The following is a 13171-nucleotide window of genomic DNA, read 5'->3' as shown; positions in this document are numbered from 1 at the left end:
ACAGGTAGAAAAAGGTTGCTTTTTTTCGCCAATATTTTCTAAAGTCATTCCCTCTTTTTGATTGACTAGCCTTAATTTAAACATACGTCACTTCCGGTTTGGTGATGGACACAATGGCAAAGATATCACATTTTTTTTTATCGCATTTTTTTTCTCCTTCGCAGTACGGGTTTGAGCTTGCCTACGTACTACCACTTTTATTTTTTATTTATTTTGCTCAATACACACCTTCAAACACCTGGGCACCCAGGCTAGTAATATATATATATATATATATATATATATATATATATATATATATATATATATACATACACGTTTTATTTTTTATTACCGTATCTTTCTGTTAAGTTACATTATTGTTTCAGCTACCTGGCCGTTTTTTGGCCATCTGTAGCTTCCTCAGACTTTTACAGAAATGTTCGTTATGGGATGAAAGGGTAAAAGAGTGAATGAGGTCAAGGAGGGTGCGAAGAGGGCGGAAGAAAGAGAGGAAGGGTGGGAGGGGGCATTTGGTATGTCGGTAATGTTCTAGTTTTGGAGTTTAAGGAACTTGTGGGGGAGGGTCTGGGAAGTTTATTTCTGGTGTGGCTGAGGGCATAGGGATATGTGGGGGTAGGAGGAGGGGGGTTACTTTAAAATTCGAGTTTTAATGTTTTTGGCGTCTTGTCTCGGTGATATGATTTCTTGGTAAGTATGGCTTGACCTGTTGGGTGCTCGCTTATGTTTATAAGCCGGATGGGGGGGACTATGATTCGGTTTATTTTTTTAGTTTTTATTTTGTTAATTGTTTAGAGAGGGTTAGGTAGCGGTCGCGGGCACGAGCACACACATGTGCACGTACACACATATATACTTAAAGAAACGCTCACATGTACACATACATCCGTGCCCGGGCGTGCAAATATATGTGCACACGTGTGCGTCAAATTTTCCTTAAGGTGCTAAAATTGGGTACGTGTGCGCAGGCATGGATGCGCCCATACACAGATACATAAACACATCGGCGCTTCTGCCCCCAAGGATATATATATCTATAGGCAAAAACGGTCGCGCGCATTTTTGTATGTCCAGCAAAGGTTTTATTTGCTGGGGTTCTGGGTGGAGAGTTACTATGTTTTATAACTTTTTATATACTCCCTAGATTGTAATTTCTACGATTTGCGAATAGTCATCTCTACATTTATTTTGAGCGAGTTAAAAAAAAGAAAACTGGTTTCCAGTGTTGATTTGTCTTTTTCGTATAAATAAAGTGAAACTGAATCTAATCAAATCAGTTCGCTGGCCTTCGTGGCCAGCACGTCTTGAAGGCAATCAGCTTTGATCAATGTGGGGACTACCCTTCATGTCAGACAATTGCTATTCATTTGAGAGCTCCTCCATTATCGGGGGAGCTTGGTTTCCCCAACATTGTGGGGAAACAAATAAATGAAACAGTGGAAAGCTGAACTGGACTTCAGCCAACATCTATTTCTGCATCTGCGTATTCACTTAGCAAGTTAACTTTTTGATTGACATCGCTAAATTTAAACGCTTTCCACTTCTCATGGCCTCTTAGCATAGCGGTAAGATGTCGCATTTTCTTTCACTTTCTTTTCTGCCTTCAGGTTCATCACGGGTTCGAGCCTCCCTCCCTGTTAACACTTTTTTTTTTCTTTTGCACCTCCAAACACCCGGGCAACGCCAGGTACCCCCGCTAATTATAAGTACAGAATTATTCTTTATACTTCCAAAAGGGACAAACCCAGATGTGTTCATCAGCATTTCATCTTTATTTCAAGACTTCCTTAGGATGATTAAATTGAAGAAAATAAAATACCAGTACAATATTTGAAAATATACCTGCTATGAAAAGAATGTCTTTGTTCTATTTCAAAATGTGTATAGTGTTGTGGAGTTATGTTATGTAGCTGTTTAGATATTTAAAGATATGATGTACTGTTTGGAATAAATATAGCTGTTATAATTCATATGTGGTTGTGTAAATTGAAATGAAATGAGTGTATCCTTGTTTTATTTATTGAATATATTTTATATGCTGTGCCTTTCAGCTTGTGTGGTAATAAAACTTCCTAAATATACTTGTGATGTTAGGCTGTGTAAGGTGTTAACTTTGGTCAAAATCGTCTGTTCATTCTTTCTTTTTGATTAGCAATTATTGATACTTACCAAAGCAATTCCAGAACAAAACCTATCTAAAAACACTGCTAGCCACATAAAGTATCTTTGTGTGAATTCTCATAAAAATTGGCCCAGCCGTTTTTGAGTTCATCAGGAACTCCTACACGAAATTCCTTTTTTATAATAGGTGTGTGTGTGTGTGTGTGTGTATATATATATATATATATATATATATATATATATATATATATATATATATATATATATATATATATAATCTCACTTCAGAATAAAATTATCTCACAAAAAACTGAACACTGTTTTATTTTATTTTTTATTTTAACAATTTGAAGTTATTTTGGAGTGGAATTTGGAGCTCATGTTCTATAATTATAAAAATGTTAAATATATTAAATTATGTTTATTAATAAACAGATCCACCGGACCTATATAATAATTTTTTTTACCGGACTCATTATATAAACAAAGAAAATTTCTCCAGGAAAACACCTACTTCGGACTGTTACCTTGTGATGTGGATTACTCAAAATACAGTTTGGATCACTTTACCTCACTGCTATCAAAGACATTCACTTTGGATTTTACCATGCAATTTGGATGTGAATTTTTATATCCTTTTCATTAACTTCACTTACTCTGTGACATTTAAATACTTAAAAAAAACTTTTAATTGTGATTTTCCTTGTCTCATTGACTTTAGCAAATAAGGTGTAAACCATTATAACTATTTGCTAATATTTTCTCTTCTGAAGAGATGGTAGACATCGAAATCCTATAGGATAAGGAGTTATAATATTTCAAATGTGTTCTTTGTCTTAGATAGAAATTTAACCATTTCATGTCATAAATTTTTAAATTTATTGAATGACTTAAATTATATATATAATCTCAAATCATTATATTGAAGCGATTTTCAAAAATCCATAAATGAAACAAAGAAAAAAGTTTTAGGTATTTTTTACAAGAGGATTGTGTGTATATCTATTCTCACCTTGGTTGTTATTTTTATGATTCAGCCAGTGCAACTGACCATCTTCAGGTGCATCTTTTTAAACTTGTATTCTTTCTGTTAAACTTTAGAACCTATACAGGGACCTGTGGTGCAATGGATAAAAGTGTTGATTAACAATCAGCTTTAAGGTTCAGTCCTTACTCTAACTGATAATAACTTGATCTAATTTATAAAACACTTTGCCTGCCCATCTGTCTCCATTTTTCAAACTGCTTCTCTGAAACGCAAGGTCGCAGAGTGGTGCAAGGCGGGTCAGTGATTGAATTTTCTGTGAACCTTTCTTTTGTAAGTTTTAGTTGGTAAAAATAGCTATTGAGAGATTAAAATTGAAAAGACTTGGAACTTGGCAGGCGCAAATCTACTAAAAGTGCTCCTGTGCATATGCGCAAATATACAATTGGTTTATTCTTAACTATTTCTTATCCATCTGACCATAACTCAAATGCCAACAATTAAGGCTAGAGTACTAAATGTTTTGATTTCGATTCTAGGTGATGGCACCCAAGTTTTTTTACTTCTGAAATTACTACTATATATTGGGTACAATATAATAATCAATAGAGAATTGGCTGTATAATAATAAATATGGAATTTGCATGAATTAAAATGTATTTAAGCATATTTTACGCCTGAGCAGTTATGGGCACCCTGCTAGTATTTTATAAGTATCTCCACCGTTTGGAAACATTGTAATTGAAAAAATATAAAAATGGTTCAGAGACCAATTAAAACGTAGATTTCTTTTTTTATTTCTTTTTTATTTTATTTATTTATTTATTTATTTTTTAATTTATTTAAAATTCAAATTTTTAATCCATAAGTCTTTGTCAGCTCTCATGCTGAAAACGTCTGTGCTCCCCTGATATAAAACATCTAACTCTAAGAAAACGCATCCTGTGAAGGTCAGTTGAGCTCTGTGTGTGTGACACCATCGTGGGGAAACAACTCTTGAAGTGCTAAGGTGTAACTGACCATCTTCAGGTGCATCTTTTTAAACTTGTATTCTTTTAATTGTGATTTTCCATGTCTCACCACCTTTAGCAAATAAGGTGTAAACCATTATGATTATTTGTTAATATTTTCTCCTCTGAAGAGATGGTAGGCATCGAAATCCTATAGGATAAGGAGTTATAATATTTCAAATGTATTCTTTGTCTTAGATAAAAATTTAACCATTTCACGTCATAAATTTTAAAATTTAATGAATGACTTAAATTATATATATATATATATATATATATATATATATGATCTCAAATCATTTTGATGACCTGCCTTCAACTGTCCAACAGGAAACTATTCTCAACTGTCGAAAACTCAAGTAAACTATCATAAAACTCTTTGCCACTCCTATAACTGACTGTAAATATATTGATCGCTATTGTCTGTTCCCTTTATCACTGTTGCTGCTAGACCTTGATTAACAATCCCATGTCAGATGCCTTTTGTATACTTTGGTAAACAACTTCTTATATCTTTCTTCTGCTGATAAGCTTATTTCCTCTTTATTTTTATTTCGTAACATCTGGGGGGATGGAACATCAATAGTATCACACATGTATCCACATAACATGCTGTAAGAAGATATAATATATTATATGTCTATTTTCAGTATTTACTTCAACAGTGCTCAATACTTGAGTAGAGCTAGATAGGTAGTTATGAAAATATATTTTTGGCAATTACAGTTATGCCTCTGATAAGCGTTAGTTCAACTGAGATCTTTGGAGACAATTTGCTGAAACGAACTTATCGGCTATTTTTATATTCGACTGATATTATGTTGATTGTTGTTGGATTTTATTACAATGAAACATTTATATAAACGTGGAAAAAGTATTTGACCAGACAAGTCTACCCCACCCCCCTTCTCATTATTTTCATCGTTACTTATTCTAAACGTTCAGTCGTAAGTATGGTAGATTTTCAATTATGATTTTGGCTACGAACAATACTTCAACAATAATGGAAAAAAACAAGTCTTTATCCTAGGCGGGTTGAACCAGCTTCCTCTGCAGGAGGAAATGTTAAAGGAATATCAAATTCACAAGTGGTCCCCAGTCGCCTGTAATATTTGATGGATTTTTGGTCAGGAAGCCAGTATCTTCAGACAGCCTGATCTGATAGCACCAGATGCCATAACAGGTATTACCATGCAGGACTAAAGTTGACTGGGAAGTAATCTATATATATAAAAGCGAAAATGTATGTGTGTTCGCTTTTTCTGTATGTCTACAAAAGGCTTTTTTCAGAGAAGCGGTCGGTCACCTAACAACTTTTTAAAACTTTTTATATCATATAAATCATATCTCAGAGTTAACAATGAAGCTCGCCTGTCTATTTAATTTGCTCGACTTCGGGAAGATAAATATTCAACATTTGTCGCTTGCCGCATGTGGGTTAGTCTTTTTCCTATAACATCTTGGAAAAATAAATCCCGCAGTCAAACTTGACCTCATTAACTCATTAAAACGGGCACCTACCAAATCCAAGTAATTAAATAAATTTAAACGTGTTTCCGCGGTGGGGCAATGGTTAACGTCACACTTTTTTTTTTTTTTTCACACTTTAATTTACAACTTTGCCTCAACGGTTTGGGTTCGATCCTCATACTTACTCTTTTTTTTTTTTTTTTTTTTAACCCCCCCCCCCTCCCCGGAGTTTCCACTACACACCTCCAAACACCTGGGCAACACCGGGTACCCCTCGCTAGTCTATAATATAAATCTCACTTGTCTGTTTAAATGTATGTATGTATGTCTGCCTAAAAATTCCGACAGAGGCGACGGATTTTCACAAGATCGGTATCATTTTGAAGCTCAATGTCTCTGACGACAAATATCGAAAAATTGGCTCAAAACATTAATTCCTTCACCCTCAACTGGGCTGTTTTCTATAAGAGAGAGGTCGAGTTTTCTACAAGAGAGAGAGGTCGATTTTTGTGCGAGCCATTTTTTCAAGTCATTGTATCGGTTGGATTGACTTTGCCTAATTTTAACGTTCCGAACTTCTGGTCGCGTCATGGAGTAGCGCTAAGACACCAGATTTTCCTTCACTTTCTTTTCTTCCTTTGCATCACGAGCTCAAGCTTGCCTGCTTACTACCACTTTTTTTGCTCAACACACCTCCAAACACCTGGGCAATGCCGAGCACCCAGACTAGTGGTAACTAAGAGGCAACTCAAACTTCCCCACAACCCTCAAATGAGGTTTCATCACTGGATGTCTGTTAAAGTCATACTCGGGACTGTCTGTACTATGAGGGCAAATTATCGTAAGAAGTTGAAAAGACTTGGAACTTGACAAATCCTACAAATTAATTTGTAAAATAAAAATTAAACACAAATATTTTTCATCTTAAAATATTACAATCGATATTGTGTCTGCACAGTTTTTTGGTACTTTTTAGGAATAGGTATTCAAGAAAATTTCAGCACTTGTGTCATTAGTTCCCAGTTTCATCGTGACCCTGTCGGTGGGGCATTAGAATACACTGACTGTCCCCCCCCCCTGCAGAGGGTAAAAGTCCCTCAATGGGGTCCTGGATATGACATTAAACTATGTCCAGTGGTGAGGCCTCAGCTTGTGAGCTTTGGGGAGTGTGGAGCCACCCTTTAATTACCATTGCTCCCAGGTTCACTCTGACCTGGAGTGGTAGTAGTACCTGTTAGGGTTCCAACTATGGGTTAAATAGAAACCGACTTAAAAACAACAAATATATTCTATTAAAAATTTTTTTCTTCAAATTCTTTGGATTCGGCATTAAATAACCCGAAAAGGGTTGATATGCCGTAAAACAAGAACAACCAACCAACCAACCCAGTTTCATTGACTTTCGATGACATTCTTTTATTTTTGCGTTAAATCATCTTAAATATTTGAAAGCAGCAATGGTGCTAAAACCATTTTTGTTAGCCTGTAACTTTAGCACCTATTTATCTTCCGCCCTCATGGTTCCGTTTTAAATTCCGTGTAGATTCCAGAATTCGAGAAGATACACCTGAAGAAGGATGGAGGTTATATCGACCAAAACGTGAAAATAACACTCAAGATGAGAACAGTAGTCCGAATAATATGTATACAGTTAATCTTCTCGGTCATAGGTGATTCAGGTCATATTTGGAATTAAAGCTTAGTTATTATTTATGGGTGTCCGTAGATGAGTAGGGGCGGGGCGCATTTGTCTATTTTGATGAGATAAAGCCCATTGTGTTTCAGCTTGTTTTATTGTTGCGATAAAAATGGTTCAGTTGTCATTGTCTTTGTTTTAATTTTTTTACAAGCCAATGGACAATCCAGGTGTTGTCACTAGAATAATAATGAAAAAAAAAAAATTGGCCTTAATTCCAATACAAAAAAATATTTTTAAAACCTGAAGCACCTGTCTATGCTGGCGGTGGGGGTGAGATTATGTCTACATTCTACCAACCCTATGTGGATCTTATTAGTTTATCTTATTTCTTATCTGGTTAGTCTCAGAACCTATTGGATGACATCAAAGTGAAAATAGGTGGAAGACACAAGGAAGAAAGATCCTTGTTAACATCATAAATGATGTCATAAAAAAGAGGAATACGTCATACATTAAAATTAAACATAACATGTGTCTATGCAGTTTTGAAAATTTGGTATAAATTCTTAGGTTCTTTCCAGAATTTCCCCTATATTAAAAAAAAAAAATGTATTATGTATCGGTACGAAATAAAAATATATTCTAAAATTCAGGTTAATTGATCAAGTAGTTTGTTTTTTTTTTTTATAAAGAAAATCATTTTAAGCGATTAATGGGAATTCATAGGCATTACAAAATAAATTTTGCAAGTTTTTAATTATTGCTGATTTATCTACTTTTTTTTTTTTTTTTTTTTTTTGTTTCAAAATGGCGAGCGTCATTTCTCTGATACTCATAAAATTTGAATGAAAAAAAAATTATCAATTTACATGATTTTGGAATATATTTTTGTTTCATTGCAGGTACGCACATCATACAGGTTTTTCTTTATTTTTGTAGGGGGAATACTAGACAAGAACCAATTCTTACTTATGCAGACATTTTTTTGTTACACATTTGCAGACATATTTCAGTTTAGTATGGTTAAGAATCTGGTGAAGTTCAGCTGATTCCCAGCTAGAACTTTTACATGTTTGCAGATATGTAGACAAAAAGTTGAATAAAATTTTATACCAAATAAATATAAAGCTCTATTTATTATTGAGCACTATTATTTAAACACACTGCGTTTAAGTTCACTGGATTAGATTCTATAAACAAACCCTCTCCAGAATCCTATACCTTGATATGTACCGTAAAAAGGATGTATTTGTTTGAAGTAGTTGAGTGGACTTGGCTACAGTATTCAAATAATAATCTAATTAAGTCACTTTATTGAATGCATGTTCATGGTCGGAGCTGGTATTTCTTAGCTTTTGGCATACCTTTTGAGCTTGGTCTTCCAGAGATTGTTTACAAGTATTTCTTAAGATTTTTTTTTTTTTTTTATTAGGTCAGTTGCTCCTATCATAACCGATATAATGTATTTCTTTGTTGTTTTTTGTCGTCTGTGGGTATGGCTGTATGTCCAGCTAAAAATTAAAAAAAAAAAACACAAAACAAGGATGCACAAAGTTTTTTTTTTTATTTTGTTGTTGTTGTTTTTTGGGGTTTTTTTTATCAGCATTGCCCGTATATCTAAAGTTTGGAAGCAATTATTTATTCTTTGAAGGTCAATTGAGTTAGGTTTTCTCAGAAGTGTCAGTTTTTTTTTTTTAATTTTTTTTTATAGTGCTATTATGTATTTATTTGGAAAAAAAAAATGTTTACTTCTGCTCCGAGGAATCTATTATATAAATGATAATTGTGTGTGTGTGTGTGTGTTAAGCTAATGAGAAAGGGGCTGGGTGGAGGAGAAAGAAAGCAAGAGGGAAAGAGAGATAAAGGTACAAAGAAGTCTTCTTAGTAATACGTTGCAGTTTTGCCCCAGGAAACTTTGGGTAGTATAAATATATTAGCAAGGAGACATGACGTTGCCAGGATTGAATACGGATCAACAAATGTTCCAACCTCTCATACTTTTATTGTCATCGAAATCTGTGAAATCGCTTGTTTTTCAATCAATCGTTGGTTGATTGCCTTCTAGTTGGAGACCAACCGTGATCACTATAACTAGTTATATTAAGAAACTACATTAAACAGAATACATTGATAAGTATCTCAACTTATTTCGGACACTTCAAGGGTACATTCTTGACAATCGATCCGACAACGAATTTGTTGCTGCTGAGCAATCCTATTCAGTACCGGGAGGTTCTCCTTCTTTCAGGCTTTTATATCTTTTCTTTGCGAAGGAGTTAATTTATTGCTAATCATCTAAGTCTCAACATAAAATTTAGTGCATATTAAGAATTGCACTTATTTAAAAAAAAAAAAAGATACATGAAAATCTGTCTCAGTACTTGATATTGAATGAAGATGTCATGTTCCAAAAATCATGTGGGTTTGGCTAGTAACTTTTCTATTTGGCTAGTAAGCGAAAATATTTAGTTGTTAAAGGTCAACTAAAGATAAATTTGTCCGTAGAGCTCTACATATAATAATATACTAAGGTATTTAATGTTTCTATATGTGTTATCAGCTCACATACATTTAAAAAAAAAAAAAAAAAAAAAAAATGAAATTGTCCAAACTTTGGCCATTTTAAAATTAATTGCTTGAAAATTAGATTGGACAATTAGATATTGTCCAACCGCAGGAAGTGACATTTGTTTTATTTAAAGAATGTTTAGCTGATTTTAATTTTTATACGTAGTAAAAGACGGAATCTTGTTTTTTTTTTTTTTTTTTTTTTTTTAAAAGAATTCCTGCAAATTTAAACAAGATTAATTTTTATCTATTTAAAGAATATTTAATAACAATTATTTTTCTGGAAGAAGTCTTTTTTTTTTTTTTTTTTTTTTTATATAGGATTATTAATCTTTGCCGACATTTATTTTAAACTGTTACAAATGGGCAAAAGTTATAGACCATTGATATTATGCCAAGTTGATGGTCAACTAATTTTTTGCATAAAATATTACTTTTTATTAACTGTGCTATTACTACTATTATCAATACTGACATCGTTGCAATATTTGTGATTCATAATGGGGTAGTCGGAAGATTCTATTTATAAACGATGCTGCTAGGAACTGACTACTCAAATTAATTCACATTCTGCTACTAACCAATCAGAAACCAGAAATGCTCCATAAAAATTAAACCTTTTTAATTTTTTTTTTTTTAAGCAACCTTGCGTATGTTTTCTTCGTATCAACACGGGAAGAATCTTTTGCTCTCTGACCACAAAATTATAAAGTCAGGAACCTGTACAAAACAACTACCTACTGAGAACCAGTCATTTCCAGGACTTGTATAGAACAACTAACCATCGGAAACTGTTCTGATACTAAACATGGCTTCCAACTCAAGAGACATTTATCGTCTCTTGTTCCTCAAATTCAAAGATTGGACGTTTGTTGAATGGCTTATCTCCACTTGATTCGATCCATTGCCAGTGTTTCTGTGAGTCGATGATGTTCCACTTCCTGCTAGATGTTATCACTCCACCTCTTCCTAGGTCGTCCTCTTGCACATTGAGACATCTTCTATCTGCAAGTTTTGAGGAGCATATCCATCATAGCATTGCATCGAACAGATACCATAATACTAGTTCACTGCACCTTAACAAAGATCCATGCAAGATTTTGGCTCGATCGGTCTAGTAATTTCCAAGGAAAAATGGAACTTAAATATTAATCCCTAACTCTACATTGAATGGATACCGTAATGCTTAGTTTGCTCGCTGCACTATATCATAACAAAGGTCCATACAAAATTTTAGGCAGATCACTCCAGTAGTTTCTGAGAAAGTGGAATGGACAGACAGATTAAGAGAAATATAATTGACAGGGTGCCTTCCATAAGTTTCCAGACTTTTTCGTATGGGCACTTTTAATGATAGTAGACACCTGAAACTCTAGTCCCCTTTTGAAGTAATCTCCTCCAGCTGCAATGCACTTGTTGTTCCAGTCCAACAACTTCTGGAAGGTCCCATGGAAGTCCTCTTGTGTGAGTGTGTCAATGACCCTCATCACAGCCTCTTTCATCTCCTCAATTGTCTCATAATGACAGCCTGTAAGGTTTTCCTTGAGCTTAGTGAATAACCAAAAGTCATAAGAAGCAAGGTTTAGACTATAGGGACCTGCATTGATGAGCTCGACTATCTTCCTACTGTCATGAAAACATCTTTTTTTTCTGATCTTCTCTTAGAATCCTTGCCACAAACTTTGCGCAAATCTTCCGCATCTTCAGTTTCTCGCAAATAATTATGTGTACAGTTCTCAAACTAATATCAAACTGTGCATTTATTGTCTCTGTAGACATACGACGGTCATTATCCATGAAATTCTTTATTTGGCCAATCAACTCTGGTGTTCTGACTTCCTTACTCTTTCCACACCTCTCATCATCCCTCACAGATTCCCTGCCTTCTTTTGAATATTCAAAAACTGATGCTCTGTTCATACAAGATGGTCCAAAAGCAGACTGAAATTTTTCTAAGTTTAAAACAATTTTATTGCATATCATTCTTCTAAAGTGTCCTCACATCCAGATTGCATTTTTAGAATTCACCAGCTGTGACAATCTGGCTTTAGTAGGGTGTATTCCAATTCCTGCTGTAGCTGTTCATTCGAACCCGAGATCATAAAAATTGGTCAGTCATCTCATAAAATGTATAGCAATAAGTAAGATACTGAATTTTCAAGAGTCTACAACAATGTTAAATGTCTGTACAAAAAAAAGTCTGGAAACTTATTGAATGCACCTGGTAGCTATTACATTATATAGGTTGATGCAGAAAGCACTATCGAATTTCCACGGGGTTTCACTAGTTGTTAGTAGTGGTGTGAGAAGTCGTATTATAAGTTTAATCGTCCTCTGACACTTTTTATATTGACAGCATAAGTGTCATATTAATTGTGACGGAAGTTGTGAGAAAATTCACACCCTCGAGATGAGCAGGAAAAGAACAAGAAAATGAGATGAAAGAGGACGGAGAGACTCGTGCGGAAAGAAGATAACCATTTTATGTTGGGAAGAAAAGTGCGATTTGGAAAATGTTCAGAACTTGTAAACATGGCAGATGACAAGAGCATTTTAAAGAAGGCTAAGTAAGCGATCGTGGCAATTTGATAATATTCTTTCTTGATTCTTATGATGCATTTTTGGAAGAAAAGAAAGTCTTGGAAGTAGTTTTTTTTTTTTCAAGAAATTTGAAAACTGAATGTCATATAATTTTTTTTTTTTTTTTTAATGAATATCACTTATTAAAATTTGAGACTTTCGGCAAGTAAAATGTCATTTTTAAAGGAAAGCTTCTTTTTCTTCTTTATTCTATTGGTATTAACCCCAAGAGGGGGTTGCTCTTTAGAAGGGGGACAGTAAAATATTTGTCTGATTTTGATAATGAAAGTTTTAAAGTTAAGTTTGAAGTCGATGTGCATCTAATGTGGTTGTCATTTTTTTTTTTTCAAATGAAAGAAATTGGTAACATCTTAGAGACATTTTTTTCATTGTAATATTTTGAATTGAAAGCTATGTTTAATTTCAGAATAGTTTCCAGGGAGTAGCCAGTCAGGAGATGAAGAATAGTTCCTTCTTGAATGAAAACAAAAAAGTATGTGCGGGAGTTCTAAAAGATTCAGTATTTTTATGGAGTGACTCGTGCGGAAAGAAGTTTATGATTGGTTGTTAGGAGAGTATGACTCTATTTGATTGGTTAGTTCCTAACACCAGTGTGTATAAATAGAATCTTCCAATTTTCTTTAATCACACCTTTGCATGTTATCTAAAATATTGCGACATAATTTTTTTTTTTTTTTTTTTTTTTTAATTCAATTTTCACCCCAAACAAGGCACAGTGCCACTTTGAAGCAGGGGGCTACTATTAGGGAATTAATTAGCGGGGTCATTATGAAGGGA

The 13171-nt window shown here is 34.0% G+C and overlaps 1 protein-coding gene across 1 annotated transcript in view; it reads left to right on the top strand.

Annotated features, from left to right (window-relative positions):
- Positions 1-13171, top strand: part of LOC145259989 (retinoblastoma-like protein 1) — a 127314-nt gene that overhangs the window by 19876 nt on the left and 94267 nt on the right. The window lies entirely within an intron of this gene.

Source organism: Euprymna scolopes, chromosome 35, assembly GCF_053919585.1.
Source record: "Euprymna scolopes isolate OS-2025 chromosome 35, ASM5391958v1, whole genome shotgun sequence".
NCBI classification, from domain to species: domain Eukaryota; kingdom Metazoa; phylum Mollusca; class Cephalopoda; order Sepiida; family Sepiolidae; genus Euprymna; species Euprymna scolopes.
The sequence above is the reverse complement of the archived record's forward strand: the minus strand, read 5'-3'. Positions and strand labels throughout refer to the sequence as shown.